Source organism: Ambystoma mexicanum, chromosome 8 (genome assembly GCF_040938575.1).
Source record: "Ambystoma mexicanum isolate Mex_15411 chromosome 8, UKY_AmexF1_1, whole genome shotgun sequence".
NCBI lineage: Eukaryota > Metazoa > Chordata > Amphibia > Caudata > Ambystomatidae > Ambystoma > Ambystoma mexicanum.
Window position 1 is genome coordinate 1,331,303,669 of NC_090929.1, and position 27,142 is coordinate 1,331,330,810.

The 27,142-nt window shown below is 38.1% G+C and overlaps 1 long non-coding RNA gene across 1 annotated transcript in view; it reads left to right on the top strand.

The window, feature by feature from the left end:
- LOC138473776 (uncharacterized) overlaps positions 1-16,571 on the top strand; it is a 42,798-nt gene extending 26,227 nt beyond the window's left edge. Inside the window, exons 3-4 of the long non-coding RNA XR_011268909.1 lie at positions 5,061-5,201; positions 16,406-16,571. This is a non-coding gene — a long non-coding RNA (uncharacterized lncRNA). The remainder of the gene's footprint in view (positions 1-5,060; positions 5,202-16,405) is intronic.
- Positions 16,572-27,142: the final 10,571 nt, after the last annotated feature.

Genomic DNA, 27,142 nt, shown 5'->3' on the forward strand with positions numbered 1-27,142 from the left:
GCTGCAAACTATGGATATCTGTCCAGTGTGTAAATACACAGGACTGCAAGTACATTCAGTGGCCTGCATTTCAGGACCTATTTGCAAAAGCAGCTTCCATCATATCAAAATGATATCAACACATCATTCAACTATAAGAAATCTAGTTTATAAACTGTACTATGCTAAAAGTCCTGCTTTAGCACTAGGCAATTTAAATAACAATCACCTACATGGTACAGCCAAAGACCTACTCAAAGAAATCGACCATATCCAGAGAAAATATTTTGGAAGTGAAAGCCACTTACAAAATTCTATAGCTTTACAACAGACTAGCAACAATTCTGCACATGGCAACCTTCTACTACACACATACAAAAAAGAAATAATAAAATTCAAAAGTACATCCGCTGAAGTACCAAACCATGTGTGTGTGTGTTGCCGCAGAACTTTTTATAAAAGTAACACAAAAACTATAGACGTAACATACAAAATAGAAGACAATGAAGATTCCAAACAGTTTGAATTAGCTCTCTACCTTATAGCAGAAAACAAATACGAAATAACTGACCCCTTAATACTTTGCAGTTACTGCACTACAAAACTTGACAACAAACTAACTCCTTCATGTGCTATCACAAATAATTTGGAATTATTCCCACTACCAAAACCCCTGCAACAACTCAATTTATATGAGCGCATCATAATTCAAACAGTGCACCCATTTCAAGCAATAATACGCCTTCAACCAAAAACAGCAAAATTACCTCCCTCTGAATTGGTGAAAGGCATTTGGGGCAAAGTAATGTATTTACCATTAGATCTGAAAGAAAATGTGCACACTCTGGGAGTGCAACGTCCAATAGAGCAATCTTTAATTGTCTTAGTAAAAGGTGTACCTACAAAAGATAAAAAAATTAGCAACAACTAGTAGACTTACATAAAGTTAGACAAGTCTTGCAATATCTAAAAGACAATAATGAATACTACAAAGAAATAAATATTGAAGAAAACTTAAGGGAAACAACTGAAATAATTCAAGAGTCACCAGAAGCTGGTCAATTTGAACTTCTAGATCCTGCTACAGTATCCAATATTTTAGACCATTATACAATTCATCCATTACACTCTAATGACACCATAGAAGATGTAATAGAAATGTACCAAATGCGACAAACGAAGGATCAACAATCAGCGTATGGGCAAAAAGTGTAGAAGCACGTGCTTTTCCTCTACTCTTTCCGACTGGCAAAGGAGGAAGGTACGGTGTTAGACCTATTCAAATAACAGCATCAGAATACCGCTCGTTACGGGTATATTCTGAAGATCCCAGATTCAGACAAAATGTGGAATACATTATCCACCTACTCTTTGAAAGTGAAATAGAAACTCTATGTTACACAGTTGCACACACATTAAAATCAGGAACCCACTTTCAAAATATGTCAGCTACGCAATTACTACAAAAAGTGCAAGAAAAAGATGAGGTTTTACAATCTAGCACTACAAATCTATTAGAAAACAAACGTGGTACTAAAGAGTACTGGTTCTGTTGTCACAGAGATGTACATTGTATGATAAGAAACCTTGTCCCACCTTGTCTCACCCACTTGGTTTGTTACAAGTTCTGCAGAATAAGCGTGGGAAGATTTACATGATTTCCTACGCATATCAAACAAAAACAAAACAAACATAGATATACTAACACCTGGAGAACTTTGCTCTCTAGATCCTGTTAATGTTTCAAGATATTTCCATCATCGCTTCATTGCTATGCTACACTTTATTTGTAATAAAACTGTTCCTCCCCTCGGAGAAGGGCAACACTTCTTTTGGAGAAAAGAATACCAAGAACCAAATGTCCACATGCTTTTATGGATTAAAGATTCTCCTAAATTTGGTCAAGACAGTGATGCCACTGTGTTACAGTTATGGAAAAATATGTCACTTGTGAAATTCGATCAGAAGCAACAAATAGTGACCTTCATGCAAACATTGTACAATTTAAAAGACACAAATGTGGCAAATATTGTCGTCGCAAATACAAAAACAAAGGGAAATACTACACCAAATGCTGCTTTGGTTTCCCTAGACCGGTTACGGAAACAGGTGAAGTGAACTTCATGTCTTCAGTTAGACATAGGGCCTGACTTTGTATACATGTAACATAGAACATACTGAACCCCTACCTAGTTATTTTGATGTCCGCGGACTGTGTGTATGTCCGTGGACGGAAGCGGACAACAACACTACCCAAAAACTCAGGGGGTATCTTAAATTGTTCTATTAAGTCATATAAACACTGCACAAGTTCAAAAAGCAGCATAAAAACACATTATATGTAATAATAAATACGAAGTAGAACCTACATATTTAACACATCAACCATTCATTTAAATACCATATGTACTAAAATGGAATATACCAAAACAGAAAAGATATGCCTCCAACATAATTACCTCACAGAAACTGCATAGCTAGGAGCAACAGCAGACCTACACAACAGTAAGAACACAATTTACCAGAAGCTAGGAAGTAAACTTCATTTTTCTTATATATTTCTAAAGTTTCTGTATTAGGTACGCTAAAAGTAATATATATATATATATATATATTACATGGCCACAGTAGTTGCCATGTAGTTATGGTTAAGTTGCTGTTTCCATAGGAAGAGCACTTTTTGGGTGGCTTATAACTTCGCTCTCCCTGGACGGATCCTCACCAAACTTTGCAAAAAAAGTGGTTGGGTCACTCTGAATTCTTTTGCAAAGTTTGGTGAGGATTCGTCTAGGGGGGGAAAAGTTATAGGGGGGTCCCAAAACTTTTTTTTTTCCCATAGACTGAATGGGAAAAAACTTTGCGCACGGCTACAGCCCGAACCGCTGGACGGATTTACACCAAATTTGTGGCAGGAGCGGCGGCCTGGTCCCAAAAGCGTGTTTTGTAAATTTGGTGTAAATCTGTCCAGTAGTTTTTTTAAAAATGACCAAAATGTAAGGCAAAAAAAATTAGTGATTTCTGCGTTTGCTTCGCGGACGGACTTCCCTGTTCGCTCCGCGGACAGCACCCAGATTGGCCCATTGGCTTGCGTCATGTCCGCGGACATGCGGAGAACACGGCTGTTCTGACATTTTGTAAATAAACTAAATGGTGGGGTGTTTAGAGGACGGAGTATGTGTCATTTTTGTTCGCAAGGAAGGTAAAAATGAGCTATGAACACTCGCTGTGTACTTAATTGTTCGTAAATACACAAACTGGGGGTGTCCTCAGGACGCTGTCCGTATTGTAATCTGTCTAGTTGAATGTGTTCTAACAACACTCGCAGTGTCCCGAAATGGTTGCAATTACACAAAATGGGGGTGTTCTGAGAACGTTGTTTGTATTGTTCGTTATCAGGGTGAAAGTTTTTTAAGAGCACTCCTTTTGTTCGCTAATAGTACAATTTCCTAGGGGCGTCAACCGACTTTTTGTCCACTAAAGAAACGATAAATCCGACTGGTGTGCGTCGACATTATGTGATAATCCTATGACTGGAGCTATTGACCTGGCTGACTTGCTTTTGCGACACTAAATCATATCTCCCGCCACTAAGCCTGATATTATCAAAGCATTCATATTCCCCGCCTTTCTCCGTGACGTTACAGGGTGCGTAATGAAACGCGCCCAGTCGTCTCCAGTACTACGCGACTTTACACAGAACCCGGAAGACAACACACATTATGTCACAACACAGGGCGCCACAATTCAGAATATGCAACTGTGATTTAAAAGCAAAGAGCACGATTGTAAATGTTGTAAAGTACATTTATTTGACATCAAATGTTTAGAGAATATTCAGCAATATGCATTTGTCTTTGTTGTCGATCCGCAAAAGTTCATATTGAGACACGCGATGTTCCTTTGCGGTACAGAGAGTGTTAGATAAGGTTACAACTCAGTGCGCCACAATTCGGAATATGAAACTGTGGTTTAAAAGTAAAGAGCAGGATTGTACATTTGGTAAAGTACATTTATTTCACATGAAATGTTTAGTGAATATTCAGCGATTTGCTATTGTCTCTGCTGTCGATCAGCAAAAGTTTATTTGGAGCCACGCATTGTTCCTTTGCGGTAGAAAGGCTGTTGGTTTATGATAAAAGCAGTAAATGGTCTCTCTGATAATCGGAAGGTTGCTCCAACAACGAGCCATTAGACCACCGTATTGGTTGGTATGTTGTTTGTAGCCGCTAGTACTGCGTAAGGGCATATTGGTCCTTGGCGATTGTCCCATAAAATGGTGAGGGTCATGAAGTTGCATATTTGGACTTGCACCTGGCAGTTGAAGACCCCATCCGCTGGAGTCTGTAAATTGTGACATAGACAAAACAGGGCCACGTACCTGTTTTAAAAAACATAAATTAGTCTCACCAGCCGATCATTTTATTTATTAGGGCGTGAAAATATTTGCTATCGGAGATAGTGCAACAGAGTATGTTAATAATAAAATAATAATATTTTCCCATTCATATAGCGCTAAGAACTGTGAGGTATGTAAGCGGTGCTTATTATTAACCACAGTGTGTGGTGCTCATTTATCGACCACGGAAGGATGAAAGGCTGAGTTTCGCCTTGCCGGGATTCGAACTTGCGTTAGCAAGCTGTGCACGGATGTCATAACGAGCGCTGTACTCGCTGTGCCACTTGACAGGCTACAGTGAAGTGGCACAGCGAGTAGAGCGTTTGATCGCCTATAGACCGGTTAAATTATTTATATTAACCCACTCTGTGTCGTCTGCCTTTTTCAGAGCCCCCTAAACGACAGGGGATCAATTCGGCGGTGATAGTGCACGGTAGAAAACATTATGCCACTTTCAACGAACAAGTTCAACTTCAGCGGTCTTTAATGCTACGCTATTGTAATTATATTTGGTATAAAGTAATCTAAAGGGTTACTTACAGTACAATTGCAATTTCCATTGTCTACGAGTGGTGCAGTCCCAAAATACGACTCTGCGTGTGCCAACGATCTTTCACAGAGTGATATAATATATAAAAGTGGTTTCGTTTCAGAAATTTCATCTTTATCTTCTCTTACGTTTTAGCAACACTCCTTCAAGAGAAGTCTTTCATCACAATCTCTGTCTGTCAAGGTCAAAACACAATACAACCTTATAGTCTGCTTCGTGATCCTCTCCGGGGCCCGAGAAAAAAATGGAAGCAGCTGACCTTCACTGTGAACGACCGTAAGTTCTTACTTTGCAACATTCTGTGTAAAGCCATCTGTAGAAGTTGGTTTTTGCACGCCATGTTTGTATATTGTTTGCGTGATATTAAAAAAAGTTTGTTTAAAGGACGTTATGGTTCTAAGTACAGCCGAAAGACCCCTGAAAATAGCAAGTTATGGTAAGCTATGAAAAATAACTCGCGCCAACACCATGCACTGTTAAGACTAACACCCAGGACATCAAAGATGACATCGCAAATGTCATTGATGAAATCACTGATGACATCACATGTGTATGTACTTTTCATGGAATTTGTGTACTAGGGATTTTTATTATAATGTTCCGAAAAAAGTGTCAAGGATATTGCAATGAATATCATACCGTTATTAGTGCTTTGAACAATGCATTTATATCAATAAATAGCATTGTATTATGGGATTCTGTGTAGTATACTGAGCTACTAATGGAGAAAGATAGATTGTGTGCAGAGTACAAGATAAAAGTATAATATTTGTAATGTTAATATTTAGAATAATGAAATGATAATTGTCCCGAAATGTTCGAAAATTCACAAAATGGGGGTGTTCTGAGGACGTTATTCATATTGTGTGATTGCTTAGCTGTATGCAATGAGGGAATGGTACAGAGAGTAAAGTGGACGCCGTCCGCGGAGACCGAGGCTGTTCGTGGACAGGGCGTGGTAAATCCGGGTTTTTCCAGGAAATCCAACATGGAAAGAAGACTGTACGGATCAGCCAATCAGATGTCGAGGTTGTGGATTCGTGTTGAAAGAGACTGTGTGTGGTGAAGATGGCAGAAGTGGAGAAAGTCAGGGTGTTGTGCATGGTTTACAGCAGTGCGCTGAATGCAGGCATGTTGCAAAGAACTTTGATGTCAAAGGAGTGGAGGTGGTGTGGAGCACTGTGCCTGATTGCAATGTACAGGGAATTGTACAAGTTTGTGAAGATATGGCCACGATGAACAGTCCGCATGTGGTAGTTTTGCTCTATGGTGCTTCCCATTTGGGCAAAGTCAGTGCCCCTACTTTGTTGGCTGATTTGGAACGCTTGGTTCAAGCCGTAGTGAAGATCCTTCCAAATGCGAAAGTAATTTTTTCTGGATTACTACCTAGGGCAATATGGGACAATAGTTCAGTTGTTTGTCCTCAGCAAAACATTGCTAGGTGTGTCATCAACCGAGGCATGTGTGCATTCATGCTTAGAGCTGGTATGTTCTTCTGTAACAATGAGAATATTGATGCCAGTAATGCTGTTAATTTTAAAGAAGATGGCATTTGTTTAACTTTTACCGGAAATGCATTTTTATTTTGGAATGTAAGGGTTGCTTTGGAGAAGGTTATGTGAAGATTTTAGGAGTAAAGTAAGAAAAAAAAACGAAAAAAAATATAAAATAACAGGTGTCTGTCAAGCATCTGTAAAAAAAAAAAACGTCTCTTTTGAGAGCCAACTTCAAAGGGGAAATGGGGCACACTATTTGAATTTACATTCACCACGCTCAGATTTTCGTTGTGCCAGCGGACATGGCGGTAGTCCGCGGACATGAAAATCACTACGAGGGGGTTCATATGTTCTATGTTACATGTCAGGGATATTATGGTTAAGTTGTGCAACTAAAAACCTATGAAATTCAGTGAAAAAACTTTGTTAAAGGGACGTTATGTTTCCAAGTAAAACCGAAAAACCCTTGAAATTCGCCAGTTATGGTAACATAAGCAACCATAACTCGCGCCACCGTGCACTGCTAACACTAACACCCAGGACATCAAAGATGACATCACAAATGTCATTGATGACATAACTGATGACATCACATGGCTGGTTCTCCCTTTTTATCCTTTACTGACATATCGAAGCCACATAGTTTTCTACAGTAACAGTCAGGAAGTAAAAATTGAAAAGGTACTATATTTGTAGACTTGGGGTCCTGTCACATCATATATGAAACATGTACATAGCGGAAGATACAGGCTTGAAAGAGAGCAATCCTTTCTGTGCATGAAGATAATCACTATGGTTATCAGCACTTTGTCATAGTTTTATTTTTATTACTCTACCTTCCCTCTATATGCTCATATTTGTATACATTAAACTCACTCTCCATAGAGTGAATGGGAACAAATTTTTGCTCGCGTCTACAGCCCAAACCGCTGGACGGATTTCCACCAAATTTGGACCAGGAGCAGCGGCTTGGTCCCGAAAGCGTGCTTTTGCAAATTTGGTGAAAATTCATCCAGTAGTTTTTTTTTAAAATGACCAAAAAGTAGGTCAAAACAAATTAGTGATATCTGTGTTCGGTTTGCGGATACACTTCCCTGTTCGCTCTGCGGAAAGTGTCCTGATTGGCCAATCGTCTTGCGTGATGTTCACGGACATGCAAAGTGTTCGCTGATTGGACGGCGTGGAGCGTGAAGCACGTCAGATTTTTCGGTAGCGCCCGCCATATTGGATTCGCGGACGTCCCCGGACAGCGCGGTGAAACTTTGTTCAAAATGTGTATTTTGTAGAGTGTGTTGGTGTGTAGGAGTGTTTGGGGAGGGTGGGAGTGTGTGAGATAGGATGAAAGTTGTGTTTTTAATGTGTTAGACGTTCTTTTTGTGTTCGATTTGTTTGCGGACATCACAGGTGTTCTGAAATTTTCTAAATAAACTGACTAGGGGGTGTTCTAAGGAGTGAATATGTGTCAGTTTTGTTCGCAGGCAAAGTGAAACTGTTTTAAGAACACTCGCGGTGTCCGGGGAGTGTTCGTAGGTGGTGTCCTGAGGACGCTGTCCGTATTGTTCTTTGTCAAGTTGAATGTGTCCTAAGAACACTCGCAGTGTCCTGAAATGTTTGCAAATAAACAAGATGGGGGTGTTCTGAAGACGTTTTTGAGAACACTCAAAGTGTCTGGGGAGTGTTTGTAGGGGGTGTCCTGAGGACGCTGTCCGTATTGTTCTCTGTCAAGTTGAATGTGTCCTAAGAACACTCACGGTGTCCTGAAATGTCCGCAAATAAACAAGATGGGGGTGTTCTGAAGACGTTTTTGAGAACACTCCCGGTGTCCTGGAATGTTCGTAGGGGGTGTCCTTAGGACGCTGTCCGTATTGTTCGTTGTTAAGTTGAAAGTGTTCTAAGAACTATCGCGTTCTTCTGAAATGTTCGTAGGGGGTGTCCTGAAAACGGTGTCCGTATTGTTCGCTGGCAAGTTCAAAGTGTTCTAAGAACACTCACATTGTTCGCGGACATTAAAAGTTTTCCATAGATCATAGTTGAAATGTTTGACTCTATGGATGTGATATGCTGCGGTGGTTGTGGCCAGGGCATAGAGTCTTGGGTGCATGGCCATTTGGCCATGCACCCAAGACTCTATGCCCTGGCCACAACCACCGCAGCATATCACATTCATATTTGTTTATAACTTTGGGTGAAAAACAAATGTATAAGGAACAAAGGTATTAGATACTATGGATCTGATGTGCTGTTATGGTTGTCCTTATTATTGTATACTTACTGTTTGGTCTAGTAATGGGAGTCCATGTTTTTCTTCTTCATTTCTGTGATAAAAGAAAATAGCATGTTAGTATTAGTATTTTGTAATGACTTATTACATTGTATAAGCAATATACTTTTATTTTTTTTCGACCCTCATATTTAGTAGAGTACAAATCAGAGTACCGTGCAATTTGCTCATTTTCTGTATTTGTTGCTAAAATCATTGGGTCTGTGGGAGAAAAAAAAATCCATGTTGGATTTAAAAAAAACCCTTTTTCTGTTATGCTACAGTTTATTTGTTTGTTTGTTTTCAGTGTTCACTTGTTGTTTCTGGCTAATGCTTTATACTTTGCTTTGTTGTATTTTTTTTGGAACAGTAACAGATTCTTCATCTGTTTTGATATTATAAAATTTTGGAGCAGTTAGATACCAATTGGCGTATTCTAACTGTGTATTTTTTGGTCTAATTTAGTGGTATTCATTTATCTGATTAGTTGTTGTAGAATCTTTGAGCTGTTAGATAGCTTTTGGAGTATTCTAACAGTTTATATTATTTTAACACACATTTATAATTTTGGGACAGTTAGATACCAATTGGCGTATTCTAACTGTGTATTTTTTGGTCTAATTTAGTGGTATTCATTTATCTGATTAGTTGTTGTAGAATCTTTGAGCAGTTAGATAGCTTTTGGAGTATTCTAACAGTTTATATTTTTGTAACACATATTTACTTAAAGGTTTAAATACAGTTTATTTATCAAATTTTGGTTTTAAGAACATCAAATAAGCGTTTGTAAGATTTGCTGGTAATCTCTGCTTTAGAGTAATGGTACTATCATTACATTCAAACCATCCACATTTCTTTTTTATGTATGCAGTGTAGTGCCCTGAATTGGTTGTGGCTCCTGCGTGGTAGATTATACCTATTGTTGTGAAGGTTTTCTTGCCAAGTGATATTTGACCATGTGTGAATCCAGTCAGCTTGCAGTTGTTTTCGGTACCATCTGCATTGTAACGTAGAAGCATTAGTATTACGTATTTACTATGTGTTTGTATTACTAACGTGGAGCGATTATCTGAATTGCAGGTAGAGCATAATCTACCATGGTTTGCATTTTGTACAAGTTGCTGAAATGGAATGGATTCACAATTTGGTATTGATATATATATGAAGCGTTCATTGGGGATTTCTTCTTGTGTCACATTGTTGCAGAGAGTGCATGTATGTTTCCACATGTATGAAATCTGAAAGATTTCATTTATAGGTATGTTTTAGTTTTGCAGTACTTGTAGTAAGTACATCAGAAATTCTTGTGGATCTTCCTGTGAGTTTACAGTGAATTTCACCATTCCAGCACAGTAGTCCAATTGTCGTCTTATTCCAAAAACACTATATGTGTTGTCAGGATTGTTTGCTGCATTTCTGTGAAGTACTAACATTTGCAAACACAATGGGTCTGTACTGTGTGAGTACATTTTGTCAACAATTGGTGGTAATTGAAATAGAATATTCATTGCTACATTTGCATAGCAACTTACACCAACTATATTTGAGAATTTAAATGGTCCAGGTAGTTCTGTATCTAACTGCTTTTTTTGGAGTTTGTCTTCCTTCTTTAAAGAAGTACCTGGTTTACTTTCTCTAATTGATTCTTTTTTGTTTGTGGTACTTGATGAAGTATTAGTTTCTTTTACTCTCCTTGGAGGATTTGCAGTGACGTCCTGTTGCATTTCAGTTTGATTTAGTTTTCTTTTACAACGTTTTAGTTTTTGTGGAACAGAATATGTGTTTAGATGGGGAGTGTATAGTGAGCGAAGTCTATTATATTCTAAAATGCAAGGAATATCAGCGTTTACTTTACTTGCATCAAAGTTGATTAGAAATAGACCGTCAAGTGTACGTAAGCGTGATAGTGCTACGTAGCTCATGCCTTCTTTAAAGACTGTGTTACCAATATCTATCATTGCTTTGTCTAGGGTAAGACCTTGTGATTTATGAATTGTCACTGCGTATGCAAGAGTTAGAGAAAACTGTTCTCTGCGTACATACATATCTTTGAAGAGAAGGAATCTAGCTGTTGTGCGTCCTATCCGTTTTACTTCTGAAAGTTTGTCAAAGAGTATATTGACAAACTGAATTTTGTTGTCACGCGGGTATGTTTGAAAGCCAACAACTGTACCCAGTGCTCCATTAACTAGTCCTTGGTCCACGTCAAGGTTACGTTTAAGCATTACTCTGCAATTTAAGGATAATTTTAACATCTTTTCTAAGCCTGCTGTGTTTGAGATTGATTTTTCTAAATTATTTAGTCTTGTTGTGGCTTGGTCACACATGGGTAGTGCCATACCATGTACATCTAGTTTGTCTGTGGCGCTAATTTCCATTATTGGTTGCATTTCTTTACTTAGCATGATTTCATGATTTCATTGAATTTGAAACAGCTTGCAAGAGTTGGCATTAAGGCCATACAATTGACATTTTTGTGGGCTAATTGTTCCATAACATCTGTAGCACATGCATTATCACCATAAAGTGCATTAATGTGCCAGGTTTTCAATGTTGCTTCTGCTTCTTTAGAAAGTATACCAACTCTCAAACTTTTTAAAATGTTGGCATAAGTTAGATCTGCAGATTGGCGCATGTTTTCTGTTAATTCTCTGTATTGGAAATGTTGCCAAAGGTTGACATTTCCAATGCTGCCAACAGTTTTACGGCAGAGTTTGTGCCCTAATGTTTTAAAAATAGGTTCACCTTTTACTGGTGTTAATTGAAGCAGATCTCCAAAAACAATAATGTGTTTTCCTGCAAAGAGCTCTTCATAGTCTGTTTTGAGTACTTCTTGTAATCTGAGGTGAATCAAAGCTAACATCAGGTTGGAGACCATGCTCACTTCATCTATTAGTAGCATTTTCATTTGTTTCAATACTCTGCGTAATTCCATTGCAGCTTCTGCAGAAAGTTTGTAATAGTCTAATTTGTTTTGGTGTTCTACTGGTAATAGTAGTAATCGGTGTAATGTAACACCACCTATGTTGTAGGCAGCTAAACCTGTGGGGGCAGTGACAACAGCTGACAGTTTGTTGTTTGTCAATTGTTGAAGGAACTTACTAATGATTTTGATTAGGAATGTTTTGCCAGAACCAGCTTCACCCCTGACGTACAGTAGTATAGGTTTATAATTTTGGCAGGAACATTCTTTATTTTCATGTTTTACACCATGTGCAATTTGTTTTGTTACTTCTTGAAAAATGCTACGTTGGTCATTGTTTAGTTTTGATTGTAGTATAGTTAAGTCTTCCTTATCTTCATACTGACACATGGTATTTTCTACTTCTTTCATAGCTAATTCTGCCTCATTTGTTATTAGTGGTTCTCCCAGTGGTTCTTGGCTTCCTGTTACAGAAGGTTGACTACTGTCAGGAGTATCCTTATCTAGTTGGGCTTGGAGTTCTTCTTCATGTTGCTGTTCATTGTGCAACATTGTTTTGTACTGTGTAAAGTTTACATCAGTTATAGTGCTTTCATTTGCTTTGAAAGCATCCTCATATGAGTCATAGTTATCTAGTAATTGTTCTTCTTTTCTCCATGGTTTGAAGAGTTGTAGCAGGGACATGTAATATACTTCTTTATGTTGAGGAGTTTTCAATGACAATTTGATATGATTAATTAAATTTGGTTTAGTGAGTTTAACTAAGCTGCCTTCACAGTCTGTCACTCTATATTTACCTTTTTTTTCATCGGGTTTCATATTATTTTTGTATGTGTAGTTTTGGGCTATTTGGTATAGACACATGTTTTCCAAAGTATTACTTCTGTTTGGGTAGTATATGTCCAATAAATTGTTTTTTAAAATGTCTTGGCTGTTGGGATCATGTTTGGCTATTGTTTCTATATCTTCATATGATTTTAGAACTCTTTTTCTAGATTAAGCTGGACCAAGACTTAGCCATACTATATTTTCAGATTTACCATACAATGAAGTACCAGTTAAACGATCAGCTGCTTCATAAGATCCACATTCTCTAAGGGTGAGCATTTTTATGCCCAAGCTGTATAATTTCTGAGATACTGTTTTATCTGATGACAGGTCATTCCAGAGGTCTTGGAGCTCTGTCTTTTCTGCTTTAGTTAAGTATGCTGTGACATATCGTGCAACTGCAGTAGATTTGTCTGCAATGTACTGCACATCTATGTTTGCATTCCATAAGTGGGCAATGATTGCATTATAATCATTGATATATTTTTCTTCTTCTTTTCTTTTTATGTAATATGTATTTTTAGGTGACTTTCCTTTAACAGTATGTCTAACTGAAGACATGAGGTTGTTTACTTGACCTGTATTTGTAACTGGTCTAGGGAAACCAAATCGGCATTTGGTGTAGTATTTGCCTTTGTTTTTGTATTTGCGACGACAATATTTTCCACATTTGTGTCTTTGAAATTGCAAAATTTGTGCACAAAGATCACTATTTGTGGCTTCTGATGGAATTTCACAAGTGAAATATTTTTCAATAAACTGTAAAACAGTGGCATCACTGTCTTGACCAAATTTAGGAGCATCTTTAATCCATAAAAGCATGTGGATATGTGGTGCTCCTCTGGCTTGGTATTCTTTTCTCCAAAAGAAGTGTTGCACTTCTCCAAGGGGAGGAACAGTTTTATTACAAATAAAATGTAGCATAGCAATGAAGCAATGGTGAAAATATCTTGAAACATTAACAGGATCCAAAGAACAAAGTTCTCCAGGTGTTAGAATATCTATGTTTGTTTTGTTTTTATTTGATATGCGTAGGGAATCATGTAAATCTTCCCATGCATATTCTGCACAACTTAATGTAACAAACCAAGTGGGTGGGCTAAGGTTTCTGATCATACAACGTACATCTCCATGACGTCGAAACCAGTACTCTTTAGTACCACGCATATTTGTTAATAGATTTGTAATATTTGATTGTAAAACAGCATCCTTTTGTGGCACTTTCTCTAATAATTGTGTAGTTGTCATATTTTGAAAGTGTGATCCTGATTTTAATATGTGTGCAACTCCGTAACAAAGTTGCTAGTTCACTTTCAAAGAGTAGATGGAATATGTATTCCACATTTTGTCTAAATCTGGGATCTTCAGAATACATCCGTAATGAGCGGTATTCTGAAGCTGATATTTGAATAGGTCTATCATCATATCTTCCTCCTTTGCCAGTTGGAAAGAGTAGAGGAAAAGCACGTGCTTCTATACTTTTTTCCCATATACTGATTGGCGATCCTTTTGTTTGACGCATTTGGTAAGTTTCCAGTACATCTTGTACAGTGTCATTACAGTGCAAAGGATGAATTGTATACTGGTCTAAAGTATTTGATATTGTAGCATGATCTAGTAGCTCAAATTGACCAGCTTCTTGTGTTTCTTGAATTATTTCAGTTGTATCTTTCAAGTTTTCTTCAATATTAATTTCTTTGTAATATTCATTATTCTCTTTAATATATTGGAAGGCGTGTCTAACTTTATATAAATCTACCAGCTGTTGCCATATTTTTTTGTCTTTTGTAGGTACTCCATTTACTAATATAATTAAAGATTGGTGCATTGGACGTTGCACTCCTAGAGTATGCACATTTTCTTTTAGATTTAATGGTAAATAAACTACTTTTCCACGAATGCCTTTTACCAATTCAGAGGGAGGTAATTTTTGGTTGAAGGCGTATTATTGCTTGAAATGGGTGTACTGTTTGAATTATGATGCTCTCATATAAATTAAGTTGTTGTAGAGGTTTTGGTACTGGGTATAATTCCAAATTATTTGTGATAGAACGTGAAGGAGTTTGGTTGTTGTCAAGTTTTGTAGTGCAATAACTGCAAAGTATTAAGGGCTCAGTTATTTCATATTTGTTTTCTGCTAGAAGGTTGAGAGCTAATTCAAACCATTTAGAATCTTAATTGTCTACTATTTTGTATGATAGGTCCACAGTTTTTGTGTTACTTTTATAATAAATTCTACGGCAACATACACATACATGGTTTGGTACTTCAGCTGATGTACTTTTAAATTTTAGTATTTCTTTTTTGTATGTGTTTAGCAAAAGGTTGCCATGTGTAGAATTGTTGCTTAATTGGTTTAAAGCCATTTCATTCTGTAAATGGCTTTCACTTCCAAAATATTTTTTCTGGATATAGGGAATTTCTTCAAGTAGGTCTTTTGCTCTACCATGTAGAATGATGTTATTTAACTTTGCTAGTGCTAAAGCAGGACTTTTAGCATAGTACAGTTTATAGACTAGATTTCTTATAGTTGAATGATGTGTTGATATCCTTTTGATATCATGGAAAGTGGTTTTACAAGTAGGTCCTGTAATGCAGGCCAATGAATGTCCTTGTAGTCCTGTGTACTTGCGCACTGGACAGGTATCTATATTTTGCAGTAATTTAATTTTGATTTTGTCTTTGCTTTTTACATATTTATTGAGGAATTGGTGTAAAGATTTGAAACATTGTTTGGGAATGTTACACATTGACGTGCATGGCCATTTGTACACTAGACGTTCTGATACAGTTGAATGGAGGGGTAATTCTAACTTTTCAGGGCATATTTTTGTAAGGAGTACTTCTTGTTCCATTATGGTATTATTCACTTTTTCATAACCTCGACCACTGCTATTTATGGCAATTGTATTTGTTTGCTTTTTTTTGTACGCTTCTTCATTAAAATATGGTTCTGTGCTCGTAGTGTGATTCCATTCACCTCCGCAGATACTTAAGAAGTTCTTTCTGTTGACATTTCGCTTATTGAGAAGTCTTTTTTGTAATTTAGTTATTAGTTTTGTTAGTGGTTTCATTTTGTTTAACAGTAAAATAAATAAATTTCTTTTGAGAAGAATTGCACTGTCCATCAATGCTTCTAAGATTAATTTCCTACGATAGGTTTTAAGCTTTGAACCTGATTTCTCTCCTGTTTTTATAAGATTTTGAAGGACTTTGTGACGGTATATTTTGGCTAAAATACTTTTCTTGGTATGCTTACTTTGCACTATATTAAAATTTGAAGAAGTAGTTTTATCTGTACTGATAGGTGATTTTCTGTTAATTGTTTTTTGGTTTGTTTTACATTTTGATAGAGGAAGCGAAGTTGTTGTACTTGAAACTTCTTGTGTTTCACTAAATGATTGTATTAGCTGTTTTGTTTCAACTTTTTTTACAAATTCTGCTAGAGATGGATGCTTATGTTGGACACCTTTATTTTCATTTGCTCTAATTTTGCGTTGCTTTCTACGGAGTTGTCTTTTGGTAGGCATTCTTTAGGGTCTGTTGAAAAAAATAAAGAAGATATGGGTTGGGGTGTTCTGGAATGTATGTGTGCTGTGTGCATGAGTGTTTGAGTAAGATGATAAAGATGTATGTAATGGTGTGTGATTGTGCATTAGGAACTAAAACTAGTAGGGGTAGGTATTCTTGAATTCATGTGTCACTAAACAATTAATTAACAATTAAAACAGTTGTTTGTTCTATAATATGAAAAATGTAGTGGTTCAGTTGGCTAATTTGTGTGTCCAAAAATAGAAATTTGTGGGCCATTCTGGTTGTAAATCGCTGTTTACGACATGGAAATTTTTGGACAAAATGGTACAAAATCTCTATTTTAAGAAACCAAAATAGCTGGTATTAATGTTATAGTATGTTTGTTAATAATATAAATAATATGGTGATATTTTACTTACTTTTTTTTTTAAATTAACAGGTAACTTCTTTGTTTTTCTTTCTTCTTCGAATTCGGCTGCTTCTTTTCAGGAAACTGGTCTTTACTGCAACTGTGAAAGCTTCAAATTAGTAACTTTGTTTGTATATAGCACTGTTTTTAATTTAGATATTGATTTTTTTAATTGAAATCCTGAGTGCCTTCTGTAAAACCATTAAAGTAATTTATTTACATAAGATACATTGCATCAGTTCAGTGCATATGATATGTTCTTAATGAACAAATTGTATTGAATGACTAACTGTAGCAAAAATAAAATATCTTTACTATGTCTTGTGAAATTTATGATATATTAGTGAATACCACTATTTCTGTAAGTAAACTGTTCTAGGTAATAGCGCCTCAATGTCATGTCTAATTTAAAGTAATTAAGTAAATAAATAAATAAAAACAAAAAATATGAAATTGTATAAGTATTTTTTATAAAGGTTTAAACATAGATTGTGTTTGCATGGAATTTTGTTTGAATATATGTAGTCTATATATTTCATTTAAAAAATGTTAGTTTAACATGATTTGAGTGTGTGTGTTTAAAGAAAGTAAAAAGTATAAAGGTGTATAAGTGGTAGTTGATTTTAGGAAATTGAAAAAAGTACAGTAAATTCATTTAACAGATTTTACAAGGTAAAAGTCTGTTTGAAAATGTGTTCATCTACCATAGTTCTCAAGTCACACGCTTTTGGCGGGTGTCACACGCCTTGTAAAGGGCAGACTCACCCGCCAAGCCTCCTGCACGCCCATTAATTCCAATGGGCGTCTCACCCGCTAAAAACAAAATCGGGTGATTTCACCCGCCTGTAAAACAAAAATGGTTGAGAGCTATGTCATGTACTATACAGAAAATATGCATACCTGAAGTTTGTGTTCATGCATATGGATATGCATGGAGCTTCAAGTAGAAATCTTGAAGACTTGTACAGTATTTGTGGTAGATGCTGCTTGCCAATGATATGACACTTATACTCAGAGAGATTCAGAGTACATTTGCAGTGCTGATCTATGATGATGCAGTTAGATGTAGAGGTCTTGAATGTGATTGGTGCATGGTCATGTGATTTTTTAGGTACATCCAATGAGGGAATGGCAGAGAGAGTGTAGTGGAAATGGTAGAAGGGCTGTTCATGTTACGATATGTCCGTGGACATGGCGGTAGTTCCAGGACATCGGGAGTTACATCCAGGGATTTTTGGGTTCAGAAGTCATGCAAATGAGAATAAGCACTGAAAGGGATTGGTCAGGAAAGTTTGGTGGGTGTGTTGTGCCAGGAGAGATTTTTTGAGATACTCTTTTTGCTGAGAGAACAAAAGATAGCTATGGCTGTGTGTTTCAGAAAACAGATTGTTTGGATTTTAGGAGATTCGTGGATACATTGGTTGAAGGTGCATGCAGAAAGCTGTGGAGTAGCTGTAGATTTTGGATTCCCACATGTGGAAGTACACTGGCATGGAGTACGTGGAATGAAGTGGTTGGATTTGCTACCTCTCTGTGCTACTTTGGAGACAGAGCAACATCCAGACATAATTGTAATTCATTGTGGAGGGAACAGTTTAGGGCATGTGACTGCAATTTTTTTGCAATTTGCTATGAAAGAAGGACTGAGGAAGGTTATGGACATGTTTCCTAATTCGCAAGTGATATTTTCACGGATTGCGCAGAGACAAATGTGGCTTCGTTCTTCTTCATTTGGTCCACAAATGGAAACAGCAAGGCGCAATGTTAATAAGGCTGTTTGTGGCTTTCTAAGAGATTTTGGCATGTCTTCTTTTCACAATGAAAATATTATGTTTTGTAGTACATACATTTTTCGCAGAGATGGAGTCCATCTTACTTATGCTGGCAATCAGATTTTTCTGAGAAATGTACAAAATGCATTGCGACCTTTTTTGGAATTACAACAACGATTTTGAAGTAGATGTTAAGCATTTACAATTTTTGACTTACAAACACCACCCAAAGGCTCTTTTCAGATCCACCACTTCTTTCCAGAGAAAATTACAATGTTTGTGATGGAGTAGTAACCCAATTTTTTTAATGTTTGCGAACTGTTCGCAGACTTCTAAAAAATACAAAGAGCCCTGCTTCATTTATTTTGACTTCTATTTTTTAACTGGGAAAGGCGGCTCTGAAAAGAGCCTTATTTTTTTTTGATTTTTGTAATTTTGTATTTTTTTGGTTTTTCAGACACGACACACTAGGAGAGGAGGGTAAAGGAGGGTAAAGGGGGGGACACCAACCACAGGGATAAGAAAGGGCAAGCTGAGAGAGGAAGATGTAGAGTGGGTTTTATTTGGGTAGTGAGCAGGTCTTCTCGTGCTCTGAGACGATAGTCTCAAAAGCACTCCGAAGTCGCTGCCCCCTGCAGAGTAATGTGTCACAGTACATACATACAACTGTGACCCTCGAAAGGTAAGGGTCATCAGCATTCTGTATGGCCTGTGAGGCAGCTTGAGAAAGACGCTATCCCACAGAGGTGGTCCTTGTGGTGACAGGATCAGAAACAGAGGATGAAGTAGAGGAAATGAACCTGCTACGTTCTTCGCAAGGTACAACCCTGTGAATAGCCCCAGAGTGAAATGACCTCAGGTGTCGCTTCATAGTAGTGGTCCCAAAGCTGTAGTTTCCGTGCTTCCTGCGACTGAGTATCATTTTGCACTCATTGCAGGTAACATGGTTCGCACGAGCCTTAGGACCATTCCCATGAATGGTAAATAACCGCCACACCCAAGACTCACGACTAGTTCGGGTAGTAGGGATTTCCTCTACCTCATTCTCATCATCCTCTTCTTCCTCCTCCGCATCCTCAGTCCTGTTCCCCTCTTCAGGCCCTTGGGGAGGTGGTGGGGGTGGAGGGGGTGGTGGTGGTGCTGAAGCAGGTGCAGCACCAAGTGGCAGTTCAGCAGCCAAGGATGCCATGTCGATGATGGTGTAGTCTGCAGGTGGCAGCAAAAATCACTGTGTTCTGAAGAATAGCCAGAAACACAATGGAAATAAGCTCTTGGGCGTGGTCTTTTATAGGGGTGCTTGTGCACGGTCCGCGGACATGCACACTGTGCGCGGACAGATCGAACACAAAAAAAGGATCGGAAAGTTTCAAAAGGTATATAGAAACTCAAGATTGCTATGTGGGACTTGTGGCATGGTGAGATTTTATTGAAAAATATTATGGATTAACTGAAAATGTACTTTTAAATTGTTCGGGGACACGAACAGTGTCCGCATTTCAGGACACACGATGAGCGTGGGCGCGGTCATATGATCTGTTTGCGAACTAGTCTGCGAAGGAAGCGCCTGTCCGCAGGACACCAAGTGCACGGAGATTGGTTAGCGCATGCGCATTGATGTCCTACGGGCACTGTTCGGGTTCTGAAGTAATTAAAAGTGCGTCACACGTGAAACGAATATTTCAGGAGACCGCGTATGTTCTTAGAACAGTTTAAACTTGGTAGCGAACAGTAAGGACAGATATAGTGTTCTCCAGGACACGTGTAATTTAGTTTATGTAGGAACATTTCAGGACACCAATTGTGTTCTTAGAACACTTTCAATTGGGTAGCGAACACTACGAACAGTTGTACTGTTGTTCAGGACACATCATTTTCGTGTATTTACGAACATTTCAGGACACCAATTGTGTTCTTAGGACAGTTTTAAGTTGATAGCGAACATTACGGACAGATATAGTGTTCTTTAGAACACTTTAATTTTTGTTTCTTTACGAACATTTCAGGACACCACGTGTGTTCTTAGAACAGTTTCAACTTGCTAGCAAACAGTACGAACAGGTGTGGTGTTCTTCAGGACACCTCCATTTTCGTTTATGTACGAACATTTCAGAACACTCGCACTGTCCGCGGACACTTTTATTGTTTTTTTTAAAAAAAAACGGAAACTGTTCACAATACAATATAAAAATTAAACTTTATTTAACATATATTAATAATTTATGACAGAGAAGGTGAGGCAGAAACAGAAACAAAAACAGGAGAATTTGGGGTTTCAACATAATTGGTATTAGGTGAGGAAGGGATGGAAATCTCATCAAAACGTTTTGGATTATGGAGAGGGTTTGGGGATAATTGACTGGGATATGGTGAGGAGGGACAAGTACATGTGGGGCAATGGTATGACGTTTTTGTTTTAAAATGATCTTCAACAAAAGTTTTCAAATTATTAAAATTGGTCAACAGTAAATCAATTTTTTCTTTTATGTTGTCAAGCGTGTTTTCCATAACAGCTTCTTCAGAGGTAGTTTCTATTTTGTTATGCTCTGTATAAAAAAAATATATATATGTTAAATGTATACAAAATAATAATACTTAAATGGTTTATATTATAAAGTGTTTACCATTAGTTTCACTATCTTGTGACATTTCTTCATGTGGGGAATTGTCCTCTAGCCATTCCAGAGTACTAGACATTTCTGTGAGAAAAAAAAAAGAAAAGATAATATATTTTTTAATCTAATACAGTAAGTTTATAAATATATGAGTAAAATGAAGTACACTTACTATTTCTGGTAAGATAAATCCTATGTATTCAGTGGGTCTGTCTTGTTCTCAGTTCTGTTGTGTCGGTGAGGTAATTATGTTGGAAGCCAATTTATGTTCTTGTGGTATATTCCATTTCAGAACATATTGTAGTTAAATGAATGGTTAGTGTGTTACATATATGGGTTACATTTCTTATGTATTACTATATATGGTGGGGAGTCATAATGTCGAAAAATAAATGTCGACAGACAAAAATGTCGACAAAATAATGTCGAAAAAAAAAATGTCGACTTTCGTTTTTTTTATTATATATTTATTTTAGGGGTTCGGGAGTAAAAAAAAAGGGAAAAATAAAAAAAAAAATAAAAAAAAGGGGGGCTGGGGGGGAACCCCCCCATTTCGAAAAAAAATGCATTGAAAAAAAAAGTCGACATTTTTTTTTTCGACATTTTTTTTTCGACTTTTTGACTGTCGACATTTTTGTTGTCGACATTATGACTATAAACCACTATATATAATGTGTTTGTGTGCTGCTTTTTGAAATTGTTAAATGTTCCTATATTATGATATAACAATCAAACATACCCCCCCCCCACAGTTTTTAGGTAGTGGTACTGTTCTCCGAACATGTCCGCGAACATTAAATAAGTTCGCGGACATCAAGTTCATAAGAAGAGATCTAGTCAGTTCCATATGACATGTATATAAAGTCAAAGTCATTATTGTTAAGTTTTGCTACTAAAAACCTATGAAATTCCGTGAAAAAACTTTGTTAAAGGGACGTTATGGTTAAGTTGCGCTACTAAAAACCTATGAAATTCAGTGAAAAAAACTTTGTTAAAGGAACATTATGGTTAAGTTGCGCTACTAAAAACCTATGAAATTCAGTGAAAAAACTTTGTTAAAGGGACGTTATGGTTCCAAGTAAAACCGAAAAACCTTGAAATTCGCCAGTTATGGTAAGCTAAGCAACCATAACTCGCGCCACCACCGTGCACTGCTAAGACTAACACCCAGGACATCAAAGATGACATCACAAATGTCATTGATGACATCACTGATGACATCACATGTCTGGCTCACTATGTTTTCTTTTGCTGACATATCTAGGCCACATGGTTTTCTTCAGTAATAGTCAGAAACTAAGAATTTTATTTTATTTGTAGACATATCCTTCTAGTAGGTTCTTACAGTAATTCCCTTAGAGTACAGTCACATCATATGTAACATATACATATGGGAAAACACAAGCTTGAAAGACAGCAATCCTTTTTGTGCATAAAGATAATCACTAGACTTATGAGCACATTCTGATAGTTCTGTTTTTTTTATGGCTGTCCTTTCCCTGTATATGGTCATATTTGTATACATTGTACTCACACTACTTTCCTTAGGGTCCAATCACATCAAGTGATACATATACATAGGGTAAATAGCAGCTTTGAAACAGAGCAATCATTTATTTGCATGAAACTAATCAGTTAAGTTATGAATTGTTTCTGCTACTACTTGTGCTTTTTTGTTAACTTCACTTTCCCTGTATATACCCATATTGGTATGTGTTTTTGTGTCTTTGTGTTTTGTCTATAGTAATGCAATTATGTAATACATGGGTTTTATTAGCTATTTATTACACATTTCACAGTACACAAAAATCTATTAAGAAAACAATTATCATTTCATTATTCAACATATTAACATTATGAATATCATACCTTCATCTTGTACGCTGCACACAATGTTATGTTTCTGTATGTGTAGCTTAGTATACTAGATAGAACCCCACAATAGGATGCTATTTATATCAATGCATCGTTCAATGCACTTATTAGGGTATATTTCTTGCAATGATTCTTGACACTTTTTTCGCAATAATAAGAATCCCTTCTACACATATTCCATGAGAAGTACATACACATATTCCATGAGAAGTACATACACATTAGTAGCGCAATATATATATATATATTACAGAGAAATGGCCAGTACTTTGGAATGGCTTGAGGAACATTTTCCACATGAGGAAATGACTGAAGATAATGATACTAATGGTAGACACTTCTCTATATAACCAAATTAATAATCAAAACTTTATGTGTACTTAACATTTTTATTTTTTTTCACAGACCATACAAACATTGAGAATAATACACCTAAAGACACATTAGAACATACTCTGCACCGCATGGAAGAAACAATGGACATGCTAATGGAAAATTTCAATCTTTTGAAACATTTTGTGGAGGACCACATAAAAGAAAAAATGAAATATCATTGTCCCACATGTACCTGGTCCCCCTCTCCATGTCCCAGTCAACTATCCACACACCTTCCCTGCCAAGAATAACTTTACGATGAGTCTTCCATCCCTTCATCTCCTCCCATCCATTCTCTCCAAACCCCTAATTCCCCTGTGTTTGTGTCAGTTTCTGCTTCCCCCTCTCTTTCATGAATTTTATATCTGTATATAATAAAAAAATAAAAATAAAAATATTACATGTGTTTAAATTCAGTCCTTTGTGTCTTATTTTTTTAAAAAAGGCAATTAAGAGGTCCGCGGACAGCACTGGTGTCCGGGATGTCCGTAATTAACCAAAGTGGGGGTGTCCTAAGGACACTATACCTATCCGTAATGTCCGCAGTCAAGTTGAAACTGTTCTAAGAACATCTGCAGTGTCCGGTTGTCCATAATTAACCAAAATGGAGGTGTCCTAAGGACACTATACCCGTCCGTACTGTCCGCAGTCAAGTTGAAACTGTTCTAAGAACACGCTCGGTGTCTGGAATGTCCATAATTAACCAAAATGGGGGTGTCCTAAGGACACTATGCCTGTCTGTAAAATGTCCACAGTCAAGTTGAAACTGTTCTAAGAACATGCGCAGTGTCCGGGTTGTCTGTAATTAACCAACATTGAAGTGTTCTAAGGACACTATACCTGTCCGCAATGTCCGCAGTCAAGTTGAAACTGTTCTAAGAGCATGTGCGGGGTCCGGGTTGTATGTAATTAACCAAAATGGAGGTTTCCTAAGGACACTATTCCTGTCCGTACTGCCTATAGAACATCTACGCACATGCGCACCACACCCATAAGTCCCACGAACATCGCGCCTGTCCGTAACTGTTCATCTCACTTGTGTCACACTTTTAATTAGTTTCAGGAACCTTACACTGTCCATACAACAGCCACGTGCATGCGCACAGCCGTTCCCGTAGAGCTGGTGTCCTGTGGACACCTGTTCCCTTCGCGGACGTGTTTGTGATGTCATCGTGTGACCGCACCCACGCGGAGCATGTGTCCTGAATTGCAGAAACTGTCCGGGTCCCTGAACATTTTAAAAGTACCTTTTAAGGCAATCCACAGTATTTTATAGTAAAATATCACCATAGCACATGACCCAGACAATGACCCTGACTTTCGACATACTGTTTTGAATTTTTGAGCCTTTTTGGGGTGTTTGATCTGTCCGTGGACAGCACGGGTGTCGCCGAAGCGTGCACCTGCACCCCTATAAAAGGCCACACCCCAGAGCTCATCCTCATTGTGCTTCTGGCTATCTGACAGAACACTGTCTATTTTGCATTGCAATCTTCCAGATTTTGCTGCCTTTGCTGAAACCTGATGGCATCCATGGCTGCTGTTCTTCCACCTGGTGCTACATCTGAATCAGCACCACCCCCTCAACCACCACCACCTGCCCAAGGACCTGAAGAGGGGAACAGGCATGAGGATGTAAAGGAGGATGAAGAGGATGAGTTAGTGGAAGTCCCTACTACCAGCAATCGCTGTGAGTCTTGGGTGTGGTGGTTATTTACCATTCATGGTGAAGTACCAAAGGCACGTGCGAACAGGGTCACCTGCAATCAGTGCAAAATGGTGCTGGGTCGTGGGAGGCCTGGTTCGTACAGCTTTGGTACGACATCTATGAAGCGACATCTAAGGTCGTTCCACGGTGGGGCCATTCGCAAGGTTGTACCTTGTGATCAATGTAGTTGGTTGAGTTCCTCTACTACACCCTCTGTTTCTGCTCCTATCACCACAAGAGACACTCCTGTGGGACAGCGCATCCCTCCAGCTGCCTTACAGGCCATTCACGATGCTGATGACCCTTACCTTTCGAGGGTCACAGTTTTGTGTATGTACTGCGACGCAGTACTCTGCAGGGGGGAGAGACTATGAAGTGCTTTTGAGATTGCGTTCTCGGAGCACGAGATGACCTGCCACCACCCTAAGTTAGGTCCACCCTACATCTTCCTCTCTCCACCTGCCCTTTCGTATCCCCGTGGTTGGTGTCCCCCCTTACCCTCCTTTCTGCTCCTCTCCTAGTGTGTTGTGTATAAAATAACCCAAAAAATATAAAACAACAACAATCCAAAAAAAAGGCTCTTTTCAGAGCCACCTTTCACAGTCTAAGAATAGAAGTGACAAATAAATGCAGCAAGCCCTGGGTATTTTTAGAAGTCCACTGACAGTTCGCGGACATCTAAGATGTTGGTGTGCTGCCCTATCAAAACCATTGCACTTTTCTCTTGGAGGAAATGGTGGCTCTGAAAAGAGCCTTTTGGTGGTGTTTTTTTGTGTTTCAAAACTTGAAATAGTCAACACCTACTGCAAAATGGATGGCTGTAATTCCACAAAAGGTCGCAATGCATTTTTTATATTTCTCAGAAAAATCTGATTACCTGCATAAGTAAGATGAACTCCATCTCTGCGAAACATAATATTTTCATTGTGAAAAGAGGACATGCCAACATTTCTTGGGAAGGCACAAACAGCCTTATTAACATTCCATCTTGCTTTCTCCATTTGTGGACCAAATGAAGAAGAACGCAGCCACATTTGTCTCTGCGCAATACGCGAAAGAATTGCATGGGAATTTGGAAACATGTCCATGACCTTCCCAAGTCCTTCTTTCATCGCAAATTGCAAAGAAATCCTGACACATGTCCTAAACTGTTCCCTCCACAATTAATTATAATTATGTCTGGATGAAGCTCTGTCTCCAAAGTAGCACAGAGAGGTACCAAGTGCAACCACTTCATTCCACACACTCCATGCCAGTGCACTTCCACATACGGGAATCCAAGATCTGCAGCTACTCCACAGCGTTCTGCATGCACCTCCAACCAATGTATCCATGAGTCTCCCAAAATCCAGTTAATCTGTTTTCTGAAACACACAGCCATAGCTAACTGTTCTTCTCTTAGGAAAAAGACTTTCTGACAAACTCTCTCCTTACACAACACACCCACTAAACTTTCCTGACCAATCACTTGCCCGGCTTTTTCTCATTTGCATGCCTCTCCACCCCAAAATCCCTGTATGTAATACGTGATGTCCGCAGACATGTCGAAAAATCTGAGCATGGTGAATGTAAATTTAAATAGAGTGCCCCATTTCAGCTTTGAGGTTGGCTCTGAAAAGAGGCGTTTTTTTTTTTGCAGATGCTTGACAAAAAAGATAAGGAAATACCATCTTCTTCAAAATTAACCGCATTACTGGAATCAATGCTCTCATTATTACAGAAGAACATACCAGCTCTAAGCATGAAAGCACACATGCCTCGGTTGATTGCACACCTAGCAATGTTTTGCTGAGGACAAAAAACAGAACTATTGTCCCATATTGCCGTAGGTACTAATCCAGAAAAAATTACTTTGCAATTTGGAAGGATGTTCATTATCTCCAAGCACCAACATCCTGACTTTCTCCACCTCTGCCCTTTTCACTACACTCACTCTCTTTGAACACAAATCCACAACTTCAACATCTGATTGGCTGATCCCTACAGTCCCCTTTCCATGCTGGACATGCTGGATTTGCTGGAAAACCCCGGATGTGGCACGCCCTGTCTGCAGACAGCCGCGGTGTCCGCGGACAGCATAACTCTTGGACAGCCCTTGTACCGTTTCCACTTCACTCTCTCTGCCATTCCCTCATTGGATACAGCTAAGCAGTCACACAACCATCCACCAATCACATCCAAGACCTCTACATCTAACTCCATCATCAGAGTTCAGCACTTCAAATGTACTGTTGATCGCTCTGAGTACAAGTCTCATATCATTGGAAAGCACCTACTACAAAAAGTACTCTACAAGTCTCCAAGATTTCTACTTGCAGCTGCATGCATAGCCACATGCATGAATACAAACTACAGATATGCATATTATCTGCACAATATATGTACAACTCTTATAAAGTAACTGCCACTTAACCTGTATAATCTA